We start from the raw sequence: 24,646 nt of genomic DNA, 5'->3' as shown, positions 1-24,646 counted from the left end.
ATTCTGCCAACAAACAGTAGTTATATAAAAGGGTCAGGATGAAGACCACAGACATAGTTGCCACCTTGAGAGTATCCCAGTGAGACCCTAAGCAGAATATCCAGTTCTGTTTCACCAGACTTCTGGCTGGCCTTCCAAAACCATGAGATAATAAATCTGTGTTGTTTTAATGTTAATGATGTGATCATTTAAAATGAAGCAATTAAATGATGATCTCTAGCAAGACTGAAGATTTAAAAACGTATGATAGCAAAATGGGGGAAATGAGGAGGTAGGGGGTGGAAAGAGACGAGGGGAGGGAGGGGAAGAGGTGATAATAAATGCATCTGTACAGATCTTTTCAGAAAGCTATTAATAATAGAGTAAATAACTCATCACTGAAAAAGGAATTTGAGAGGAGAGACAATGATTTATGGATGAATCCATGAGGGTTTTGGAGCAGATGCTTGGGCAGACCAGCCACCACACTGTTCTGGCAGCTCCTCCGGGGACATCACTCCCTCTGCTCCATAGGCAATTCAGGACTTGCTCCCCAGCAATCACTGGCCTCAGTTGGATGCTAGAGTGACAACTTCTACACATGGCTCTCAATCATGAACCACAGATTCTTACAGTTGTTTTTTTTTAATATGGTACTACCTATAACCTGCTATTGATTATCTTCAAGTTCTAGAAATTAAATTCTGAAGGGGAAGGTACTTTTCATGTTCACAGGAAGTAAAGGAAGTCACGGAAGACCAAAGACCCAGGCTTTATTTTTGGCTTTATCTTCTACCACTATGTCACTTCCTTGACTTCAGAACTTCAGGTATCTCCACCTGTGACTGTAATTGGGGGGTGGGGAGTTCAATTCTGACCTTTTCCTGACACAGAGAATGGTAGTGATAAACAGCTATGTGGAGAGTCATATGAGGTACCATTACTGTTTCAGCTTTGACTCTGAGCTTGATAGTTTATAGTTCATCTCAGTCTCAAAGATTTTTCATTAAAGTCTGTTAGCCTCCCAGTCACATGGGACCTACTACCCTTAAATATCACAATGTTAGGATGTTTCTCTAAGTAATTAGAGACACTGAGAACTTGGGGATGAGATTTGTTCCCAACATAGGTAATAGTATCATAAAGGCAAAATTTCACTGCAATAAATATTATTACAATACTATGCTTTTAAAATATTTTAATTTTTTAATATTTATTTATTCCCTTTTGTTGCCTTTGTTGTTCAATTGTTGTAATTATTATTGTTGTCATCGTTGTTGGATAGGACAGAGAGAAATGGAGAGAGGAGGGGAAGGCAGAGAGGGGGAGAGAAAGATAGACGCCTGCAGACCTGTTTCACTGCCTATGAAGTGACGCTCCCTGCCAGTGGGGAGCCAGGGGCTTGAACTAGGATCCTTATGCTAGTCCTTGTGCTTCATACTATGTGCACTTATCCTGGTGTGCTACCACCCGGCCGCCAGCCTGTTTCTTTCTTTTCCTAGTGGGAGAGAAAGACAGACACCTGCAGACCTGCTTCACTGCTTGTGAAGTGACTCCCCTGCAGGTGGGGAGCTGGGGTTTCGAACTGGGATCCTTATGCCAGTCCCTGTGCTCTGCGCCACCTGCACTTAACCTGCTGCACTACCATCCTACTCCCCTAAAAATATTTTTATTTATTTATTATTGCATAGAAACAGGGAGAATTTGATACGAGAGAGGGAGATAGAGACAGAGAGAGACCTCCAGCCCTGCTTCTCCTCTCGTGAAGCTTGCCCCCCTGCAGGTAGGGACTGGGGGTTTGAACCCGGGTCTCAGTGCACTATAATGTGTGCTCTTAACCAGGTGCACCACCACCTGGCCCCACAATGCTATGCTTTAATGCCATCATGAAATAAGTACTTTCTCTAATGATCTAAAATTAGAAAAGAAAAAAAAAACACCTCATAGTGAAAACTTGTCCTGTTTCTTGAAAAAGTTTGATGGTGAGCTATCTGTGGGGGACAAAGGGAACCTGAATGAGTTATTTAAATGCACTTCTGTGATCCTGCAGACACTACCCTTCAGGGCTTCTTTTCACTCTTTCCACAACCACAAGTGGCTGAAATAATATTCTACTTAACTTCCCACCTGAGCCCCAAAATAAATGGTCCAAAGGAGTAGAGACAGAACAGAGTCAACCAATTTTCATCTAGTAGGTTGGAAGCAGTCCTTTTAACCTTTCAATTCACAGAAAGAATGGGCATAGATAGTGACCCTCCCATTGGGGTTATTACTGGGGCTTGATGCCTGCACAACTCCACCATTCTAGTGACATTTTATTCTCCCATTTCCTTTCTGAAAGAGTGAAAAGAGTGGGAGAACGATAGAGAGAGGGAGGAAGGGAGAGAGACAAGCTTGTGAAGCTCCCCTTCTACAAGTGGGAACAATGGACTTGAGCCCATGTTCACTCGTGGTGCTGCCTGACCCTTAAGAGTTATCTTCACTCTCATGACAAGTGACAACCCATCATTCCAACAAAACCCCATTGTGCCAATGCTTGGGAAATAGTAGCAGAAAGGCTATCTCATAGCTTCTTCATAGAAAGGCTGATTTGGGGGGCCGGGTGATAGCACAGTGGGTTAAGTGTACGTTGCACGAAACACAAGGACCAGCATAAGGATACTGGTTCGAAAACCCAGCTCCCCACCTTCAGGGGGTGTCACCTCACAGATGGTGAAGCAGGTCTGCAGGTGTCTATCTTTCTCTCCCTCCTGTCTTCACCTCCTCTCTCCATTTCTCTCTGTCCTATCCAACAACAACAAAAGCAATAACAACTATAACAATAACAACAAGGGCAACAAAAATGGGAAAAATGGCCTCCAGGAGCAGTGAATTTGTAGTGTAGGCACGAGCTCCAGTGATAACCCTGGAGGCAAAAAAGAAAGAAAGAAAGAAAGGAAGGAAGGAAGGAAGGAAGGAAGGAAGGGAGGAAGGAAGGGGTATGGGACATAGTCTTTTGGTGGTGGGAATGGTGTTCATGTAAAAAAAAAAAAAGAAAGAATGAGAGAGAGAAAGAAAGAAAGTGTACTTTAGGAATACACTATTTTAAGGACTGACAATGTCATTTGATTTTTTTTTTTTCAGGCAAAATCAGAAGAATTTTATCTCTAGTCTATGACTTTGTTTAATAGTCATGCTGATTTGTCCCTCAGACACTATGCGAACACCTATAACACTGGGGAGCAGCAGTGCAAACAGAGGTCGGCTCCCAGGGAGGGGTGGGTGGGGTGAATGCACTGACAAATGTGGTAAGTGCAACAGAGGAAGGACACAGAAATGACAGCTGGAGGTGTCACTGTTATTTATATAGGGTGGCTACTGATTGGTCACACTGATAAGGTGACATCTGAGTGGAGAACTAAAGAAAGTGTTGAGAGAGAAGTCATGTGACGATTTGGGGGAAGACCTCTACACACGGGAGCAGAGCATGTGAAAGTGCTGAGACAAGACCACATTCAGCATCCACTAAGCATTCACTTGTTCACCCATACATCATCATCGTCCTTCTTTTTCTTTCCTCCCCCGTCTAGTCTTCATTATAACTATTACTAATAAAAGCACTGCTTAGTTCTGGCCCAAGTTGGTGTGGGGACTGAAGCAGGGACCCCAACATGAACATTCAACCTGTTACCTTTGTGCCACCTCCAACCCTCTGAGCCTCACTATTTTATAAATAATAACTTAATGCCAATCATGCACTTTTGTTAAACTTGTATTCTTTTCTGCTTATGAAAGGCATATGTGTTGAGTGGCTACTATATATCTGTCACAGGAAGAAAGTAGAGATGAGGCACACAAGATCCATGCCCTTAAAAAGAGTACAACCCAACTCGGAGACATACATAAGTCAATCTAGCACCTCAAGGGGCTTTATACTTGTGGGGAAATAGCATCATCTTTGGGGAGGGAAATCCTAGTCCATCCGAGTAATTTTCCTCCTTGAGGCATAGGACATGGGGCAAGTGAAATCAGCTTTGCAGAATTTCCATGAGCATGTACACGCAGTGTATAGCAAACAGTAGGCATTTGGTTAATGTAACTTTTCTTCCTTCTCTCCTATAAATAACAGGACAAGACAGCTAACTAGTTGAACACCCACTGTCTGCAGTATGTGTTCATCACCTTAACACTTGGTATACCGGACTGTGGCTAACCCATCTCCCATACTAAATCAAGTTTTCTTGAAGATTAGGAGTATCTGTTCTTCACTTCCGTTCGGTCCAAGCCAACATCTGACATGTGCTAGACTGCTGAGTAAATGTCTACCTAACGAGTAGAGTCAATGAAGACTAGAACTGGAGTGGTCAGGACTGTCTATCTCAGATAGCGACATGAAAACACAGCAAGGTTAGGTTATATGCTCTCATTAAAGATATATTTATTGGGTAGATGCAGATAAACTGAGGGAGAAGGGGGAAATGCAGGGGGACAGTGACACCTGCAGGGTTGCTTCACCATGCTTGAGGTTTTACATCCTTTCAGAGGGGGACCAGGGGCTTGAACCTAGGTCCCTGCACAATGTACCATGTTCACTTAACCAGATGTGCCACTGCCTGCCCCCTAGGTTATGTATTCTTGATTATATTAGCAGTCCTCAGACATCAGGCATTCTGTATGGTTTGTACAGGTCCTGAACCTTTTACAAAGCTATTGAAGATCCTGAAAAGTGCTATATTACAGAGACTAGACTATACTGGAACCACATAGAGTCCTTACATGCATTCCTTACAGTGCTTTTGAGCAACGAGGACATGGTTAAGCCTTTATTTACAACGTCAATGGAAACAACTCAATCCTCTGGATGATGGAGGAGAACCTACTGTGGATTAGTTTTAGCTTCTAGCCAATTTCATTTTCTCTTTTCATGTTCACTCTCAGAGAGAGAAATGGAGCGGTTTCCAACTATCCTTGACACACAGAAGAAATAGGGTGAGTATTTGCTGAAGGAATGAAAGAATGCTGAATGAACTCTTTTTCACACAAATCACTCAGACGCTGATGCTGACTTCCATCAGACGCCAAGCTCCGCGACATTCATCACGGCTGGATTATTGCCCCTTCGTCCACTACCAGCTCTTCACACCATCACGTTTTTAGAGCTTCTGTAGTAGTCACCACAGCAGACCTCAAACACCACAGAGGACCTCACACTGCTGATGACCTGGACTAACAGAGAAGCAGGTCCCTGACTTCCGTGGGCTCTTGCTGGACATTACTATTCTCCCCTTGCATGTTTCCTAACTTCTCTTGACTCTGTAATTTTCTGCATGTTCTCTGAGTTATAGCCTTGTCTTCTCCCAGAGAGAAAATCAACGAATTATCTCATTTGCGACTTTTCGAGGAGTGTGGAAGTCACAAGTCCAATCAGATCTGTTCCATGTGCTTACTCTCCTCACTAACCTGCTTGTTTACTGTCTCTGTTCTTCCCTGATCCTCTCTAGGCCGTCTTAGATGGTTTTCTTCAGTCTTCTGCTGACTACTTCCATGTCCTCGGCCCTGCTTTTACCTAGTCTTCCCATTACCCAGTGCTGATTTCCTCTCTAGGACTTAACCAAACATCTTTTAGAGATCACAGAACCATTTCACTGTGAGAAGCGCAGGGTGAAGATGAGGAAAAATCTCTCCCGGAGAAGTGACCTTGTGACACATTACTTCTTAGTGCTGTGGGAGTTAACTCCCTTGCTCGGCAAGAAAGTTTCCTCCTTGTTGATAGCTTCTTCTTCGTGCATTACGTGCTTGTCAAGCAAGGCTTGGATGTTCTAGAGAGGGAAAACTTCTCAGAAAGAGCAGGGCTTCCATTTCCTTGGGTATACTCCCGAATTTGAAACGAAGAGGAAAAGGCTCCTGCCAAGTCTGTGTCGTGCATGGACATTTGTTCTTAACCTGAGAGTTCTTGGCAGCGCTCTGAGCACGCACCTCCCTTCATCTATCCCTGGGCAGGACATACATGGAAAATGTATACTTGGTTTTCCTGTTGCTTCATCCCTGTGCATTCCCCTGGTGGTGTCAATCACTAAGAATGTTAGGAAGGCCAAGATTTGCAGTGTTCCCGACTCTGAGGCCAGCACAAACCAGCAGTAACTTTCCCTGATACTGTCAAGACGTTCAAATCTTGTTTCAAAAACAGCTTGAAGAAAGCCCTATTTATAGCGAGCTCTGTGTGTATTTTGAGTCTCCCAGGAAAACCTTGCATAAAAGTCACTAGAGTGAAATGAGGAGGGTGGGCAGGGGCCATGCCATGCTTTCTATATATTTCTTTCCTGTCTTAGTATTTGGGGGGAGGACTAATGACTCCTTGTGGAAAAAAAAAAAGCCAGGGTGTACTAGGGTTTGCTACAATGGGAGACTCCAGGGGAAGATTCTTCTATGTACTCTGGTTGAAAATAAAGAATGAAGTGAACTGACATCCTGTTGCACTTAAGACACAAATGCCAACATGGTCATAGCATGATTTTCCTAGTCCTGTCTTGCTTTGTTTCTCTTTCCATTCCTGTATTAGATACTGCAAGGCAGGGGAAGAACTTGACGGCACTCTTTTCCTTGCAGTGGTATATCTGTGTGCACTGCCCAGATATATTTTTTTTTTTTGCCTTATTGTTTTAAGGAAAGTAGACAGCTGTTAAAGGAATGAATACAGAGGACTTTCCCTGTTTGAGGAGACATGTCACATTCCTCTCCTGAAATGGTCTTTTTCTATGGTGAGTTTTCCCAGGTGTGAGCAGGCTGGGTTTTATGTATAGTACCTTAAAGTGATACCCCTGGTTGTTCTCTGAAGGGAGAACTTTAAAAACATCAACAACACCACCCCAGAAGCATAGAGGACAAGGGGCCCTATGATAAGAAGCTTTAGGACGCTCTTAGGATACTGACACAGAGAGGGCTAAGCAGTGTACCCTGGAAGAACTGTATTCTCCCTTGAACTTGTGATGCTGTGTCCTGGTTGGCTGGTGCGGCCTCCTGCACGGACAGGAGAATCTTTCATTTGCCTGGGGAGTACTGTCTTCTTTCTGTAGGCTCTGTTCCCTGTCAGGTTGACAGCTCCCAGGTTCTGCCTTCCAGGAGCACTAAAACCATCTGCGTCTCCTCTCTGAAGCCTCGGGGAAGACTGCAGCTAGCTGTTCCGGATGTATCCTCCAGAGGAGGTAGTGGTCAGCCTCTGGAGCCAAGGTGTCTGTGGTCTGCTATTGTCCTACTATTCATCACTTCACACAGAACTGTAAATCCTCCTCCCTCCATTCCGATTGGGAGTGGGGGAGGCATAGGAATTGATGAATATTTCATGGAAGAAAAGTAGGAACACATTATTTGGACAAACTACTTAATCTGAGTGCTAGCTCCTCCTCAGATGGGTGGGGGTAGACGCCACATTGCAGCAGAGGTCCGCAGGCTTTCATCTTGAATCATCTCTTCTCCTTTTCCTTTGAGTAGGGCTACACGGAGGCGCCCATCTCTCCACCAAACCGCATCTCTAATTTAAACAGCTGTTAATAAGGGTTAAATCTGCAGGCTGAGCTGGCCCTTCACTTGTTACTTGCAAAGGGGGAAAATCAATGGAGCAGGAAGCCAGAGGGGCGTCCATTTTGAAAAGCCTTAATGAATCGCGCTTCCTTAGTAAAGCTGGCAACCCCCAGTTCTGCTCCCTCTGCCTCCCTTTCACATGGCCAACCCCTCTGCGACACATCAGATTTAATGAGACTGCACAGATCTCAAATAAGGAAGGGGAGCGCTGCTGCTGCTGGGGCACTTTATTAAGGAAGATCAGAGAAAGCTCCCTGGCTGGTAGAAGGAGCCCTTAAAGGCAAAGGATCTTTTGGGGGGAGTGAAAGGAGGGTCCTCATTTTACTGCCTCATGTCCCCTCTGGAGCACCTGAACACACCAATTCAACATGAGATTTGAGGTTTGCACATTACCAAACAGGTCCCCAAGAACCCCAGGCCACATGAGACCAAAGTGGATTACAGTAGGTAACTGGAGACCTTTTGACTTAAGTCCCCCAAGACCCTTTGCCCAAACGTATCAGAAGTAAATGCAAGGGGGTGGGTGGGGGTGCGTATGGGCAGTGGTGCACCTGGTTAAGTTCACATTGTACTATGCATAAGGCCTGGGGTTTGAGCCCCCACTCCCCATCTGTGGTGGTGGGGGGGTCACTTCACAAGCAGTGAAGCAGGTCCGCTGATGTCTTTCTCTCTTCCTCTCTATCCTCCTCCCCTTTCAGTTTTTCTGTCCTATGGAACAACATGGAAAAAGAAAAATAAAGAAAAAATGGCTGCCAGGAGCCTTGGATTTGTAGCGCTTTAGGTACAAATCCCAGCAATAACTCTGGAGGCAAAAAAAAAAAAAAAGTAACTAGGGAAAGACACTCTGCAAGTGGGCAGGCAGTGGTGCATCTGGTGAAGTGCAAGTGTTACCGTGCACAGGGACCGGTGTGTTTCCACACCCCACTCGCAGGAGAAAAGCTTCATGAGCAGTGAAGCAGGGCTACAGGTGTTTCTCTGTGTCTCTCTGTCTCTGTTTCTCTCTCTCCCTATTGTCCTCTTTCTTTGTCCTATCAAAGTTTAAAAAAAGGAAAAAGAGACCATATATATATATATATATATATATATATACACACACACATACATAAAACCTCAACAAGTGTCTTACCTGTGATGGTGATGAATCACTATTATAACCATATTTTCCAAATCAATAATTAAATTCCTTATTTGGCCAATAAGGAGTATACTTATGCACAAGATGGATAAAAAGTTTGGGATTCCAGAAGGCTTGCATATATATTGGCTACAGGTATGAACAACACTAACTGGGCATCCAGAAAAGACTCTTGCCCTGGTGTCTAAGCCTAGCACACTCTGGATTTTTTTTTTCTTTCTTGAATGGCACACAGCTGTTTATTCTTTATTTCATAGTTATAAACTTAAATCTGCAATATAGCTAGACTTGGAAGAGATCAATAATGAAAAGATGGAGCCCAAAGGACGGGAGCAAGAACAGACACTATAGGGTATTTTGAGCAGAGGAGTGAAGAAGTGCTCTCCTGAGCTACAGAAGGAAAGGTCTGCTGGTAAACAAAACAAAAAACAAAAACAAAAACAAAAACACCACAGTTCAAATCTATTAGATTTGCCCAAGTCAGCAGTGGTGATCTTCTTACTGGTCTTATCATTCTCGGACCCAAAGCCCTCCATAGCCTGCACTGCATCAATGCTCTCTTTCACCCTGCCCAATAATACCACATGCTTGCCAGCCAACCATTCAGTCTTAGAAGTGCTGATGGAGAAGTGGGAACCGTTTGTGATGGGCCCAGCATTTGCCATTGACAAAGATGCCAGGGCCCCACGCTTCAGGATGAAGTTCTCCCAGTAGATGCACTTGCTTCCAAGGCCATTACAGTGTGTAGAGTCACCATCCTTTATGGCACATAAATGCAGGGATAAATCTGTAACAGCAGGAACCTTGACACCCACACCCTTTCTCTCTAGTGCTCAGAGTGAGGATGTTTTCTGGGGTCTTTGGAACTTTGTCTGCAAAGAGCTTGAAGAAGACATGGCCCAACGGTTCACTGTTGATCTCGAGATATTAGGACATGACATTGAGAAGTTTGGCAGAAAGGGACCCAGACTGAGGTTATCATCCCTGGGTTCAAATTACCACTTCTTAGGCAAAGTAACTTTGTGCACTTCTTCTTTTAGCGTTTGCCCTTCTTCCATAGCACTTTGGTTCATTAACAATGCCTGCCACATAGCAGGGACTATTGAAGTGCTGACAGTATAATCTAATTTAAACCTCAAAGATATTCCTCTAGGGTAGGTATGATGATTCCCATTGTAGTTGTAAGAACTCATCATTCATTAGTTTTGTGAGATTATCTAGTTGGTGAGAGGTAAAACCAGGCACCCAAATCAGACGTGTACTTTGAAAGCATGAGTTCGTAACCAGTACTATTACATGACTCAGTCTGGGTCACTTAAAAGCCATGGTCATGCTTTGGTGGAATTAAACTCCAGTATTGCTGTTGAGTGAGGATTTCTGTTCTCCATTTCTGTATCTCAGAGTTCTTGGGTTTCTCCCTTGCTCACAATCTCAGACTTTCCTTTAATCCTGTTTTAGTAGGTTTACATCATAATTCTTACACGAATTTCTTTATTTGTGTGACTAATCTCATCAGGCCATTGTAATTTTTAATTGAGGTTTCAATTTGAGACCTGCTTAGGAAGTCTTTCTCCATGCCACAGATGAATCAAGAGAGAAGTTCAGATTTGGAAGAAATCGTAACACAGCCTACCTTGATTGCCTTGGTCTTTGGTTTAAATTTTTCCTCTGGGGAAGTGGACATTCACTACTATTAACTTGGTTCTGCTGAGTGCAGACCATGGGTATGTGTGTCAAGGTAGATAACCGGGGTGAGGGCAGGCCCAACTCTCCTAAATGGACTATAAAGAAAGCCACTTCACCTGGTAGGTCTCAATGACTTTCATCAGAAATACACAAATATCTCAAGCTTTAGAAGCCCAGAAAAAAACAGTTGCAAGGAAGGCTGGCAAAGAAATTCCATCTGAATATGGGGAGAGACCCTGGGGAATGGATGCAGGAGGTGAGGGAATGCAGCACTGGGACACTGGGACCTTTTTAGAAGGTGCTGGAGGAGAGCAGCAAAATTAAAGCCTTAACTTGGGGCCGGGTGGTGGCACACCTGGTTGAGTGCACGTATTACAATGCTCAAGGACACAGGTTCGAGCCCCCAGTCCCCAGCTGCAGGGGGAAAGCTTTGCGAGTGGTGAAGCAGTGCTGCAGGTGTCTCTCTCTGTCTCTCCCTATCAATCCCTTCCCTCTTGATTTCTGGCTATCCTTATCCAATAAATAAAGATTTTAAAATTTTTTTTTAAAAAAAGCCTTACTCTTTTGAGGACACTATTTTATTTCTTTTCATCTCAGCTGCCCATCTGGACTGTTCAAACTGAAGAGTTCAGAAAGGCAAGCCAAGCTAATACATCCAGCTATTTGGTCAATTCCCCTTGCCGGCTCCATGCTCAAGCTCATGGTCTGATTTCCTGTCTGGGTAGACAGCATATGAACCTGATCTAGAAAAGGAGGTATGAGGTTTCTTTTGTACCAGAGATATAAATGGAATCCATGATAGAAACCTGTGACACGAAACAGGATATAGTGACAATCTGTAGTAAACTGGTACCACAAAAGGGCCACAAAAGGCAAGCTCTCCATCCAATCCTAAAGCACTAAAGATGAACTTGGCCCGATTTTTACCTTGTTCACATTACTCTGAACAATGAAGTATGGGTGGAAAGGAAAAGAAACTTCTAGGAGATGGATAGACTCAGTGACCGTGACGTTTAGGCATAAACATGAAATCTGTGTGCTGGTCCCTAGAAAAATGTCAAAACCCAGGGGTTTTGTTTTGATTTGCTATTGTCTACAAATACACCACCTCATCCAGGCACTTTCTCCCTTGCAGAGGTCAAGAAGTTCCTGATTCGAGGCAGGAGAAAGTCAATGCTCTTCCACAATCATGCAGAAACTAGTACTGCAGGGTACTTGGTTCTGGAGTGTGATCCAACAGAGCTGACTGTCAGCTTCTGCTCTGGCTTGGGAGTGGGCTACGGGCTGTGACACTCCAAGGACAATCCTTTGGAAGAAGCCATAGCACATCCTTCCTAGATTATTGCTAGGTCTTTGACTTCTATTTTTCATGCAAGAAAAGGGGCACTCACTAGTATAAAATTGGCATCTGCAGAGTGCAGAGCTATTGATACGTGCCATGTGGGGACAGAATGATAAAGAGGAGAATGTTCTGCTTATTATGAGGTCCGTGAAGACACAGAGGAAGGGAGTCAGGCAATGGTGCACCCGGTTAACTGCAATTACCAAGTGTAAGAACCTGGGGCTCAAGTCCCTGCTCTCCACCTGCAGGGGACCTGCTTCATGAGCAGTGAAGCTGGTGTAGGGGTATCTTTCCCTCTCTCCCTGTCCTCTCCCAACTTTTCTCTGTCGTATCTAATAAAAAATTAGAAAGAAAAAAAAAAGGCTGCCGGGAGTGATGGACTTATAGTGCTGATTCTGAGACCCAGCAATAACCCTGGTGGCAAATACACACACACACACACACACACACACACACACACACACACACACACGGGGATAACCATAAACATTAGTAACATAGCCTAGCTGGTCACAGTTTCCTCACCTGTAAGTGCAGTAAGCACTGTCCCCACTTGATTGGACACTGAGAGAGCAAGCAGGGCAATCTGCACCAGTGCACCAGTTGCCTTAGCTCACAGCACACTGCACATGGAGTGCTCCACCAGCTTGGCACAGCCACTCTCAACAGTAGGCAGAAAGAAGGGATGTAACAGGTGAGTTGTGCAGTCCATGAAAGAGCTTTCTGCTGAGGAAACAGGGAGATCCGAAATATCAGCTGGCTGGCTAAGACTAAACTTGGGCTTCAGAGTAGCCAAACTCAAACGTCAGGGTCAGCTCATGGTTTCACGACCGGGTGGCTTTGTGAAGAATCCTTACTGCACATGTGTGTTGGTATGGTTCTAACTCTGCTTCTAAAAACCCCTTTTGTTTCACTGGTTTAATCCATCCCTGCATAACACTGTATTCTGTTTACATAACCACTGTTAACTAAGCACTGTCCTGCCTACAGGGCATTGGTTTAATCCCCACTGGCTCATGATGTCTTTTTGCTCCGCCCCCTCTCATAGTCACCCTGAATTGCACCAGTCACTTTTCACTCCACCCTCTCTACATCACATCCTGTTTCCGCCCTACTTGGCAAGTATATATATAAGAACAGGATTGTGATTATAGTTAGTTTAGACGGCTTAGATTGTGCTGCGTTTCACATGAATAAAGAGATACTGCGTACAGCTCAGCCATGAGTCCCTGGTCATCTGTCTCCCACCTGCGAAGCTAGCCAGGCACATGTGTAAGCTCTGTGTGCTGGTTCACGCACACTAACTGACCTGCTGTGCTCAATGGCACAGTCTATTACTCTGTTTCTCATCAAAGCTGACGGCATTGGTTCTGGATGTCGTAGGGTAAGGAAACGCAGATGGCTAAAAGGCAAAGCTAGAAAAAGAGTCTAAATCTCAGGAAAAAGAACTTCAGTCCCAGCTGGCAGTGAACCAGAGAGCTTGGCCATCGGTGACACTGGGCAGTAGGAGAGGGTCTCCAGAAGGCTATTCGTAAGGGCACAAGGGTACAACTTGACAATAAGCCCATTTTGTTCCTCAAGGGCAACACTTGATGACTGTATTCAATGCCAAAGTCTGGACAAGCCTGGGGACGAGGGTTAATCTGCGGCTTGATGAAGTTGCTTTACTAGATGTTGCAGAAAGGAACCGGGGAGCTGTAGAGAAAGGAGAAGCTGCTCTCCAGGCAGAGCAGCGTGGCTCTCACCTGTGCGGCTCCCCGGTCTCGCCGCCCACGCTGGAGAAATGTCTGCAGCTCCGTGTCCCAAGGGCTCCTCCAGCGATTTCACGCTCTTGTGAAAACTGAGATCGAGAAAGCAGAAATGATGGGAGAAAAGAAAGGAATAGGACCAAGGGAAGGTTGGAAGGAAGAATAGAATGAAGGGAAGGGGAAGGGAAAGGTATGGAGGAAGGTGGGAAGGAGGAATGAGGGGGGAAAAAAGAGTGAGACGGCTCCCCACCTGCAGGGGCATCGCCTCATAGGCGGTGAAGCAGGTCTGCAGGTGTCTATCTTTCTCTGTCTTCCCCTCCGCTCTCCATTTCTCTCTGTCCTATCTAACAATGACGACATCAATAACAACAATAATAATAACTACAACAACAATGAAAAACAAGGGCAACAAAAGGGAAAATAAATAAATAAATAAATAAATAAATAAAATTTTAAATGAAAAAAAAGAGTGAGAGAGAAGGAATGTGGGAGGAAGGGCAAGTGAGTGAAGCAGAGAGGAAGAAGGAAGAAAGGAGGAAGGAAGATGCTTCTATTTGCTAGTGAGGGGTAGGCGTGGGGTACAACTATCTTCCCAGAAAGAAAAACATCTAGGTGATTTGTGAAGAGTAAGTGAGAGAAGGGTGAGGTGAGGGTTAAATATCCAAGAGAAGAAAAAAATGCAAAAGATCAAGACTCAATAGTGCCAAGAAGTTAGGAGCATTGAATAGCCAAGGACATTTGGCTGAGTGTGTGGTGAGGGAAGTGGTATTATTAAGTCCAGGCATTTCAACTCTACAACTCTGGGCAAACTTCAAAACAAATGGACAAAAACACTAGCTGTGGTTCAGAGCGGTGTTGCCTGTCAGACCCTCCCTAGGGTCTGCCCTCCCCCCAGCCCCACTGCTCTGTCCAGTCCCCCAGGACCAGCCTCCCCACCAGGGCACTAAAGGAATGTAGGTGGGATCCGCCCTGCTAGGGCTCTAGCAGGGATAACAGAGTCCACAGCCAGCTCCCAGATGAGTGGTTCAGAAGACAGAGGAGAATGTTAACTACTTTGTTTCTGGGTTCTGGACTTGACTGCAACATTTCAAAATGTTTTACTGTTTTCCCTCTGGTTTTCACCTCTTTTCTTCCACAATTAACTGGTCATTGTTCCCCTACTCAGTGAGGAAGACAGGTAGGGGCGGGGCGGGGCGGGGGGCTTGAGGGAACAGAGATCAACATCTATGCAGCCACAGCTAGGAGGGACAACTCAACAAACTGACCTTCAGCCTGCGAAAATAACTCCAGATTTGAAAAGGGGGTTGATGAGATTTATCATGGGGGCTGGGGTGGGACTCTGCCAAAAGAGATCCTTTTTTGTCTCTTTTTCCTCATGCTGAGGCCTGCCAGCCTCCCTGAGCCTTGCTACCTTTAAAGAGTTAAGTGAGAGGAAACACAGTTTGGAAGAAAGTGTTTCACAAAAGACTAGAGAAGAGGCTGCCTAGTATTTACATCATTTGGCAAAGGGAAGCTGGGTCCTGAGACAGAAAAGCCTGAGAGAGTCAGGAAGAGAAGGGAGAGTGGAAAGGATGGTGGGAGGGAAGAAAGAAGACAAAGGCAGGAGGGATGAGGTCCCAGGAGATGGAGAAAATGAATTAAGTTCTTATACAAATGCATTTCAAAACCTACCCCCACTGTCTATTAGAGTTATGGCATTCTGTGCAAATAGCCAAGCCAAGACAGGATCTTAACCTTCAAAAAACAGACAGGCCAGAAGTTTAAGCATTTAAAACATTTTAAAAATAATACCCCCCCACACACACACACACACATGCACACACACTTGTTTATGCAGTGAGACTCCTCTGGGCGTGAAACTTCATACTCAAAGCAACCAGAAGTCAATAGTTGAATATATATCATTAAGAACAGATGAAAGCAACAGCTTCTGATTTAAATGAAAATAGGATACAGTGTTAACTATTGTTTGTGCCATGACTTACTTCTAATTTGGTCATTATCTTGAATACAACCCAATCAATCTCACAAAATGTTGCAACTCAACTCCCAAGCTGTTTTTATGGGGGAAAGTCCTTGAGCTCCTTTCTTCTTCAGGGACTTGGACTCCAAGCCTAGAATACCTACAGCTGACATCAGGGAACCACTCAGGGCATGCTTTACATGTATGCACACAAGTAACTTCGGATACTGCTGTGCCCCAGAGGTGTCCTCTCCACAACCCCAGGCACGCACGCGTGTACACACGTCCAAGCACACATGAGAAAACACGATGAACCATCCAGATTCCCAGGGAGAAAGGCTTTGGCAGGATATCCAACTGTTGCGCATTTCAGCATGAATAATATGTAAAGGAGATCAAGAAACAAAGGGCAAAAAGTCTGCCACTCATGGACTGAGCACCCTCTGTTGTGCCTTGGTCCAGCATGTCTTTATGTGTAATATCACAATCATCTAGTTTCATTACTGCTTTTAGAGTCATACTTTAATACACTGTCCACCCAGAGTCATCTGCCCTGGGAAATTGTTAGAGAGTCCATTTCTATGTGAAAAGCCATCTGTGAGGAGCTGGAAGACACACAGCTGCAGACAGCTGGAGGGCTAGGATTGGAAGTGATCTTTGGAGAAGGAACTCTGGGTTGCAGCTCCCACCCCACCCCCACCCCCGCCATGTGTGGGAAGGCTTGTCAGCAGAGCTTCTCCAGCACCATAGTTGCCTTTCTTATTTATTCAAACTAATCGACCAAACCAAGGCACCTGAGACCTGAGTAGAGTTTCCAGAGCTCCCATTCCACCATTTTATAGAGACATGTGTGGAATATTGTGGCCTTATCCTCCTGGGACCACCCACTTTTAATCCCCTCTGACTTGGGGACTGGAGCTTGACACCAAGACCATGCCTTTTCTGGGCTCTAGCAGAAATGGAGGCAAAACCCTTGAAATCAATTCAATTTTGAAAGAATGAAAAAAAAATTTTTTTTGAAAGAATGTTTGGTGAGGATGAAGAGAATGGCAGTGAAAGGCAAGAGAAGGCAACCTACACTAACTTTTCTTTACTCTGGAGAAAAACAGAAGTTGGAGCCCAATGATTTGAATTCCTCATGGGAATTCTTGCATCATCAACATAAACAAAAATTTACATAGTCAGAGAAAGCTAGTAACTCTTCCCAGCACGGATCATCTACAGGCTTTGTTTTCAGACTCTGTCATTGCAACTCATCATTGACTAAGAGACCGACTGTGCTTTTAAATACAAGTTCTAAGGGAACTGGGCGGTAGCACAAAGGGGTAAGCGCGCGTGGCATGAAGTGCAAGGACCTGTGTAAGGATCCTGGTTCAAGCCCCCAGCTCTCCACCCGCAGGGGACTCGCTTCACAGGCGGTGAAGCAGGTCTGCAGGTGTCTTTCTCTCTCTCTCTCTGTCTTCCTCTCCCCTCTCCATTTCTCTCTGTCTTATCCAACAATGACGACATCAATAACAATAACAATAACTACAACAACAGTAAAAAAAATTAGGAAAACAAAAGGGAAAATAAATAAATAAAATTAAAAATTTTAAAAAAATGTTCTAAGCAAAGGAAATGAAAAGTTACAGGGGAGAAAGGAACAAAGGAAGACCTCCTCATTTAACTGTGAGGTGAAGCATAGGTGTTGGGCCCGTGAGAATGTGCTAGGTCCAGCCCAGCACAGTATCTTCTAGAACAAGGGAAATGACCTAGTGGCTGAAACGGGGTGATATTAATTCTGTAATCTTTGCTTTATAGTTTGTAATTGCAGGCTTTTCAAATCATCTCATTTGAGACTTCAGAAACTCAGCCAGTTAGCAGAATTTGATGATACAGTTCCCAACTAGGGAGGCACACAGTGGCACATCTGGTTGAGTGCACATGTCACATTGTGTGAGGACTTGGGTTCAAGCCCCTGTTCCCTTCCTGTGGGGAGAAGTTTCACAAGTGGCAAAGCAGTGCTGCAGGTCTCTCTCTCCATCTCTAAGTCCCCTTCCCTCTCAATTACTCTCTCTCTCTCTCATAAGTAAAGTATTTTAAAATATATAATGTTCCCAACTAACAGACAGTAATATCAACAGAAATTATGTGTGTAGTTTCAACTGGCTCCGTGATGGTTGCTGAGCTCAGAAGGATGCACACAAGAACTCCTAGGGCTGCCTTTCTCCAAGGATTGGTGGAAGGTAACTTTAAGACCACATGCAAGAAAGTTCTTAAGACATTAAGTGCTGAACATATTCATTCATTCATTCATTCCAAGAAAAAAAAGTGTTTGTCCTATGCTAGGGGCCATGTCAGGGGTATAAAGATAAACATATACCCAAATATTTGAGCACAAAAATAAGTTTAAATGAAAACAAGCAACTTAATTACTTGCTTATATTCTCCCTTCTCTACTACCACCCATCCCACTCCCCCACTGGCAGAAAAATAAAAATCCCCGGATATATCCTAGATCATATTTTTATTTATCACATCTATTTTCAGATGAGACAAGAGGTTTGGTAAGCTGTGCGGGTGAGGAACGGGGACTCAGCTGGGTTCTTGGCTCCAGAGCTGGAGTTCTTGGCTCCCAAGATGAGCCGAAGACACAGGCAAGAAGGAAAGGGCAGTGGCAACAAAGCTCAACAGGAAGCTGGAGAAAGGGCACTGGAAGGAGTAGAGGAGTTTTCCAGGAAGCAAAGTGCCTGCAGGGGTCCTCCCTGGGCGTGTACAATGGGGGACGTAATCCTGGTAGTGGACACTGAGGGGAAGTGATGGCAAAGTGATGGCAGGCAGCATGAAGCTGCTTCCTCTTCCTCACATTTCCTTGGCCCGTTCCTTTGGGTTTAATATCAGTGCATATAGGGAACTTCTGCTTCAAATTTCAGTGTTTGTCTTTCCATTGAGTAACAATTCCATTCAAGGAAAAACTGTTCTGGATGGTAAGGAGGGTCACTATTTATTTATGTAAGATGTGGGCAAACCCCTAATCAAAACTTCTGCCATCATCTAAGCTGGCCCTCTCCCAAAGTGCTTTGTGAATATTTTTGCCTAAGGCTCTCAGATCTGGTCTACTACTTACAATAATAGAATCTGGCAATTGTTGAGACTTTGTGTGCATCTGTTGTGTATTTAAGTGGAACCTCATGGAAGATTTGGGAGACTGAGGTCACAAAGGCAACTAGGGGCCCTCCTCACCCCCTCAACCCCGAATCTGGGAAGGCATGATAGGATTCCATCACTCTGTGCCTTTTCCATCTTGTCATCATTGTGGTCATCCTTTCAGCCATGGGTTCTCATAGACTTCAGTCATCATCATGGGACCAGGGGCTAGTCCCTCTGGGGGAAAAGAAAAGTAGCTGGAATGCATATTGAATAGTCAAACAGAAATCGGCGGGTACATATAGATGCAGGATGCATAGAGGAATCCAGAAAATTCTGCATTCAAGCTAGAAGGTTGAAGATGAGGGAGGGCTTGATTTGTGAGAGCCATTGCATTGGGCTGTGGGGAGTGCTGCTGAGTGGGGGGCAGATTGGCCTATTTAAGCAATTGTTATACTCTTCTCAACTCTCACTGATAAGTTTGAAACTTAGTGTTTAACTTTTTAACATTCTAATTTATCATCAGTAGCAGAAATATATTCCAACAGTGCTTTGTGCCTTATACAACCTTGATGCGCTGTTCCTGGCTCACGCTTCTTGTGTGTGTGTGTGTGTGGGGGGGGGGGGCATGGTCTGATTTAAGCTTGTTCTTCTCAGACTTCAGAAACCAGATCTCAGAAGTTCAGTAATTTGGACAGAGTCACTAAAGAAATCAACAGGAAAGGATGGGACTGAAACCAGGCATAAGGACCTGAATTTTCAGGTCATCCATCTATGTCATCCATACTTTCAATTATTAGGACAACCTCTCTGCAGAACACAGATATCGCAAGTAGAGATATGGTAGAAGAGCTACCTTTGCAAAGCCTTTTTATAGGACCGGAATGAGCTTACCTCCTCCACCCCCCACCCCGACCCCCCCCACCCCCCATCCCCAGCTCTATCAGGATAGTCTTGCTTGGGTGTGATTTAAAAGAACGCCTCCCTATCCTGAAGCAGAAGCAGGCCTGAAAGGTTTGGATCCTGAGATTCCATTGAGGAGGATGGCTTGTCTTCACAATGACAAAGAAAGTATGAGGAGTGGGGAGCACCCAGCCACTCCTATTATCTCCATTCACCTAGGCAGAGCACTGACCTTCCCAACTATTTCCCATTTCATTCTATTGCCTTCACCAGTTGCAGTGTTCAGTGTTGCTGCACAAATGAGTCTAATTAGGAGCGTAAGTCTCAAGACTGCAGAAATCACTTAGCTGCTCTCCATGAACACTGAGTCTAAAGGAAAAAGAGTTCAAATGCAGAGCGAAATCACATTATATCAGCCTCTTTCTCTTTTCACTTCCTTATCACCACAATTCTCTTGATTCAGTGCTTCTAACCAGCACTTTACTGGCTGGATTTTCATCTCAGCTCATTCTTCTTTCATCTCTTTTTCCTATGCCTTACAGATAATGTAAAGCAGATATTGTCTAAAAGTTACTTCTACTTTATATAGCAAATCATTTCCAGAGGACAATTATTCTCTTTTGTTCTGTAGAACTAACCTCCACCCCAAAACCCTAGGCCGTTTATCCATCTTAAATACGTTTACCCAGAGCCAACACAAAGAAACATGCTTCACACTTTGCACTAACCTCCCTCACCACCTGGAATAGAAAACAGGGACTGTGTTCAGTCGTTGGCAGAATGCACTTGCTATACACTCCATAAACACAAACTTTGTAGGCATGCACTACTAATAACATCTTTATCTAGAGGTGATTCAGCTGAGATTTCAAAATTGCAGTCATTCCCTCTCTCTCTAGGAGGTAGATACACTAGGAAAATAAAAAACCAGTTTAGATTGAAAGAATGTATGATAGAATATTAGGTATTTTAAAAGACAGGTATAGTTTGCATTGATTAAGGAATATTCATTAAAGAATTCACTGGTTTTCAAAAGATGGGCAAATATCTGGATGAAGAGGAGGAAGAATAGACATATGGAGAATTTACTATTTTCTAGTCCGTGTTCTAAGTGACTGGAACACACATACACACACTGCTATAGGAAGCTATGACGTAGTATTATTAATATGTTTGTTTCTGGATGAATAAACTGAAGAACAGAGTTTAAGTAGCTCCTCTAGAAAATGGGAGAGTCAGATTTTGAGGCTAAGTGGACTAGCAGTGGGGCATATGCCTCTGAATGGTGTGTACCAGAACTCCTGAAGGCTGAAAAGATGGATGGACTAGAAAAGGCTAAGGAGAGAGGCCTGTGAAAGAATTCGCAATGGCTGAGCAGAGGATGGGGCATTAGCATTCTGTATTTCATTTCACTACATGAAGAAATCCTTTCAAAGATTAAATGAAACTTCACTGCCATATTATTATCATTATTTTTTTTTTTTTCCTAACAGGAATATCTGGTGATCATCACAAGATTAGCTTGAGTGAGCCACAACAGTGAGTTAACTTCTATTCATGGGCTAAGTTTTATTTCTTTCCTCTGGTAAAAATAATATTTAATACCCACCTCAGATCATATGATTTATTACCTGTTTGAAAATCCTTTTCATCACTGTATATTTTACCAGTAAATATTTAATCCTTGGCACCAAATGCCACCCTGTTTATTAACTTTAGAGTTCATATTTTATAGTAAACTAGACCCTCAAAGATACCTATGAAGAGAAGACAATTTCATCTATATAATCCCAGAAAAATATGCCAGCAAAGGACCCTCAAATGATGCCATATGATAGTCCTCTTTAAACCCTCCTTAACCAGAATGCCTAGATTATATTACATTGGTCGTGGATCCAAGTTGCCATCAACAGGGGCACAAACAATCACTGTGTGCCCCTGAACATGACCAGGATAAATGGCCTAGCTGGAGGCTTCACGCCTTTGCATGGGTGGTCCCATCTGCCTGATGATTCTGTTTTCCTGTGTTTGAGGCTCGGGTTTCAAAAACTTAAAACCACCAGACTCAGAAAAGATAAATCTTTCTTAGCTTGGTCAGAACATCTAAACCCAATAAAATGCACATTGGTGGCTTTCGAGAGTTACTCATTTGTCTCTCAGGAATGGGCCTCTAGGCCCTTACTCTTCCTGTCCTGACTGCTGGTGCTGTTCCTCAACATGCCATGTCTGCGGATCCATGAATGTGACAGACACTCTATTTATCTAGATAGTCTGTGTTTTCTTTACAGTGCACACAGACTAAGCACAGAAATCTGCTAACGCTTATATGCAAGCACTCTATGTTACTTTCTTTTTGATATTTTTGAAAATTGTACAAAAATGATAAACCTGGGACCCAAACAAGATGTGGAGCTGATTAGAAGAAAATAAAAGGTGTTTGGGACTGATAGTTCCTTTGGCATGAGATGGAAGAAAGTTCAACTTCTGGGGCCAGGCGGTGGGGCACCGGGTTATGTGTATATAGTCCAAGGTGCAAGGACCAGCACAAGGATCCCCATTTGAACCCCCAGGCCCCCAGCTCTAAGGGGATTTGCTTCACAGACCATGAAGCCAGTCTGCAGGTGTCTCTCTTTCTCTCTCTCTATTTATCTCCCTCTCCCCTCTCAATTTCTCTCTGTTCTAGTCAATAAAACAGAAAAAATGGCCACCAGGAGCAGTGGATTTGTAATGTAGGCACCAAGCCCCAACAAAACCAAAAACAAAAAGAAATGTCAGCTTCCCTATGGAAAGGCCTAAGCTCATTACTACAAAAAGGTAGATCTTTAAATAAGTATAAAGACTGGCACACTGCTAAAGATAACCAAAACCACAAGAAAACAGAAGAAAAGAAGTGGAAGAAAGTCACATAAAGACTTAAATATTGTAATGTCAGACGCAGCCTAGAAAAGAAATACATTGAAAATACTTAAGGAAATAGAAGACATGCTTGCAAATGGCTTCAGGCAATAGAGTACTAAAAATGACAGATACGATATATTTGATGAGAACCAAACAGAAAACATCTAGGAATAAAAAGAACACAATTGAAATTAAGATAAGCAGGATAGAGCAGAAAATTTGATAAACTTGAAGAAATGATAAAAATTTTTTGGTTACCCCCTAAAATATGGAAAATAGAATATAGAGTAAGAGAGACAGGATAGAGTAACCAGAAGCGTGGGGGTCGGGCAGTGGCCGGGCGGTGGCGCACATAGTACAAAGTACAAGGATCCCCACTTGCAGGGGGTCTCATCACAAGCAGTGAAGCAGGTCTGGAGGTGTCTTATCTTTCTCTCTCCCTCTCCAACCTCCCCTCCTCTTTCAATTTCTCTCTGTCCTACCCAATAAAATAGGGAAAGAAGAAAAAAAAAAAGGCCACCAAGAGCAGAGGATTCGTAGTGCTGGCACCAAGCCCCAGCAATAATCCTGGAGGAAGAAAAAAAGAGTAAGAAAGGCTCAGAACCTTAATTTGTCTCCACATGTAAGAAGGATGATGGGGCAGAAGCAGTATCTTAAGAGACAACTGCTGAGAATTTTTCAAAATATTTCAAAGTTACCAAGTCAGCTTTAATGGTTTCAATGAATTCTAGGGTAAGTGAAAATACACCTTACCCATCAATACACCAAGGTGAAGACAAACAATACCAGAGACTAAGATAAAGATCATAAAAGTAGATGAAAAAAAAAAAAAGGCACATTATCTTTAAAAAAAATAAAAGTGTGTGTTAGGTTGGCTTCCCAGTACCAAAATGAAAACTGGAAGACAGTGGAATACTAATTTCAATTTGATGTAATTAACTACTAAGAGAGAATACCTTACCCAGAAAGTTTTACATCTTTAATTTTAACTGTTCATTTTGAGTTGGTATAGAAATAGAAAACACATTTACTTTTCTAAGAGTCCTACCAATTACAATGCTTTTAAGAATTATATGGAAGTTACATGGTCATAAGTTAAGACCAAGAAAGATGAAGTCTAATCAAGTGTTTACATGAGGAAGTTGACACTTCTCAGAGTGTCCAAGACTCAAAATCTTTTCACGATACTACAAGGAAGTGGGTCAGTATAAAAGTTGGGCTGGGCATGAAGAATTGTATTTAGCCAATGTTCATGGCTCCAAGATTTCTACCCAGTCAGAATATCTGGTTAAAAGTAACCAGTGTCTTGCTTCACAAGAAGGCATTTTCCAGTTACTGTCTTTCTTGAGTGATCAAAATTATCTTCCAAGCTTGTAAATGTTAAGCCAAACCAAGTGCAGAAATACCTGAGAGAGTAAAGATCTCAACATTAGTTTTCTACAACTAGCAACCTAAATACTGTATTGCATATGCCTTATAGAATTTACAGCTTACAGTAGCACCGTTAGAATCTCAGTCTAAATAATATAATTGAATAAGTAACTTTGACTTGTGGGCTTAAACTGAAAAGTTATGAGAAACATTGGGCCATATGAGAAGGTTTCTAGGGTCTCTATATTTTTAAATTATAAGAATCACTTAATGCTCACAACGGTGCTATTTGATGAGTCACACAAGTGGATATAAGAGAAAGGAATTGTAATGTGTTACATCTATCAATTTAATTCATGATATTGAAATTATCTAACTATATTCACAAATGGTACAAAAATTATTTACAAATACTTAAAAGTTAAAACAACTGACATACAAAGAATGTACCATTTGCAAATTGAATTAAATTAGGTGTTTGCATTTACAATGCAGATAAACTAAGTATCAGTCAAAATTCTATATCAAAAGTAATTTTTACATATGCAAATATTCCATTGAGATAATTTTTAAAAAGCTCTTATGAAGATGTTCAATTTTTCCTTTCTTGCCTTTCAGTAATTTTGGACAGAGTATTCTGTTCACTTTTAGTTATTAAAGTAATCCTAGCCAGTGAGTTTAATTTTTTAAGTGGCAATTTCATATCTCATTTTGTGCTCATCTTCAGCCCTTCTGCCCCATAACAGAAAGGCTTTAGTCTATGGGATTGCTTTATCCTTCTTTCTCCCTTAACACCACTGGAGTTTCCTTTCTGCCTTTGTGGAGCAATTAGATATCAGATCCCAAAGGATATGGAGAAAAAAAGTCATATACTCCATATGAGGGCTCTAAACCATACTTCCAGTTTTTTATACAATTCTCATCCCCACGTCTTTCTT

At 43.1% G+C, this 24,646-nt stretch overlaps 1 long non-coding RNA gene and 1 pseudogene across 1 annotated transcript in view; both read right to left on the bottom strand.

Moving 5' to 3' along the window:
* LOC132534984 (uncharacterized) overlaps positions 1 to 24,646 on the bottom strand; it is a 288,127-nt gene that overhangs the window by 117,456 nt on the left and 146,025 nt on the right. The gene's annotated exons all lie outside the window — the stretch shown is intronic.
* Positions 8,929 to 10,355, bottom strand: LOC103118770 (peptidyl-prolyl cis-trans isomerase A-like; annotated as a pseudogene).

Source organism: Erinaceus europaeus, chromosome 20 (genome assembly GCF_950295315.1).
Source record: "Erinaceus europaeus chromosome 20, mEriEur2.1, whole genome shotgun sequence".
NCBI lineage: Eukaryota > Metazoa > Chordata > Mammalia > Eulipotyphla > Erinaceidae > Erinaceus > Erinaceus europaeus.
This window is presented reverse-complemented; position numbering and strand designations above follow the sequence as displayed.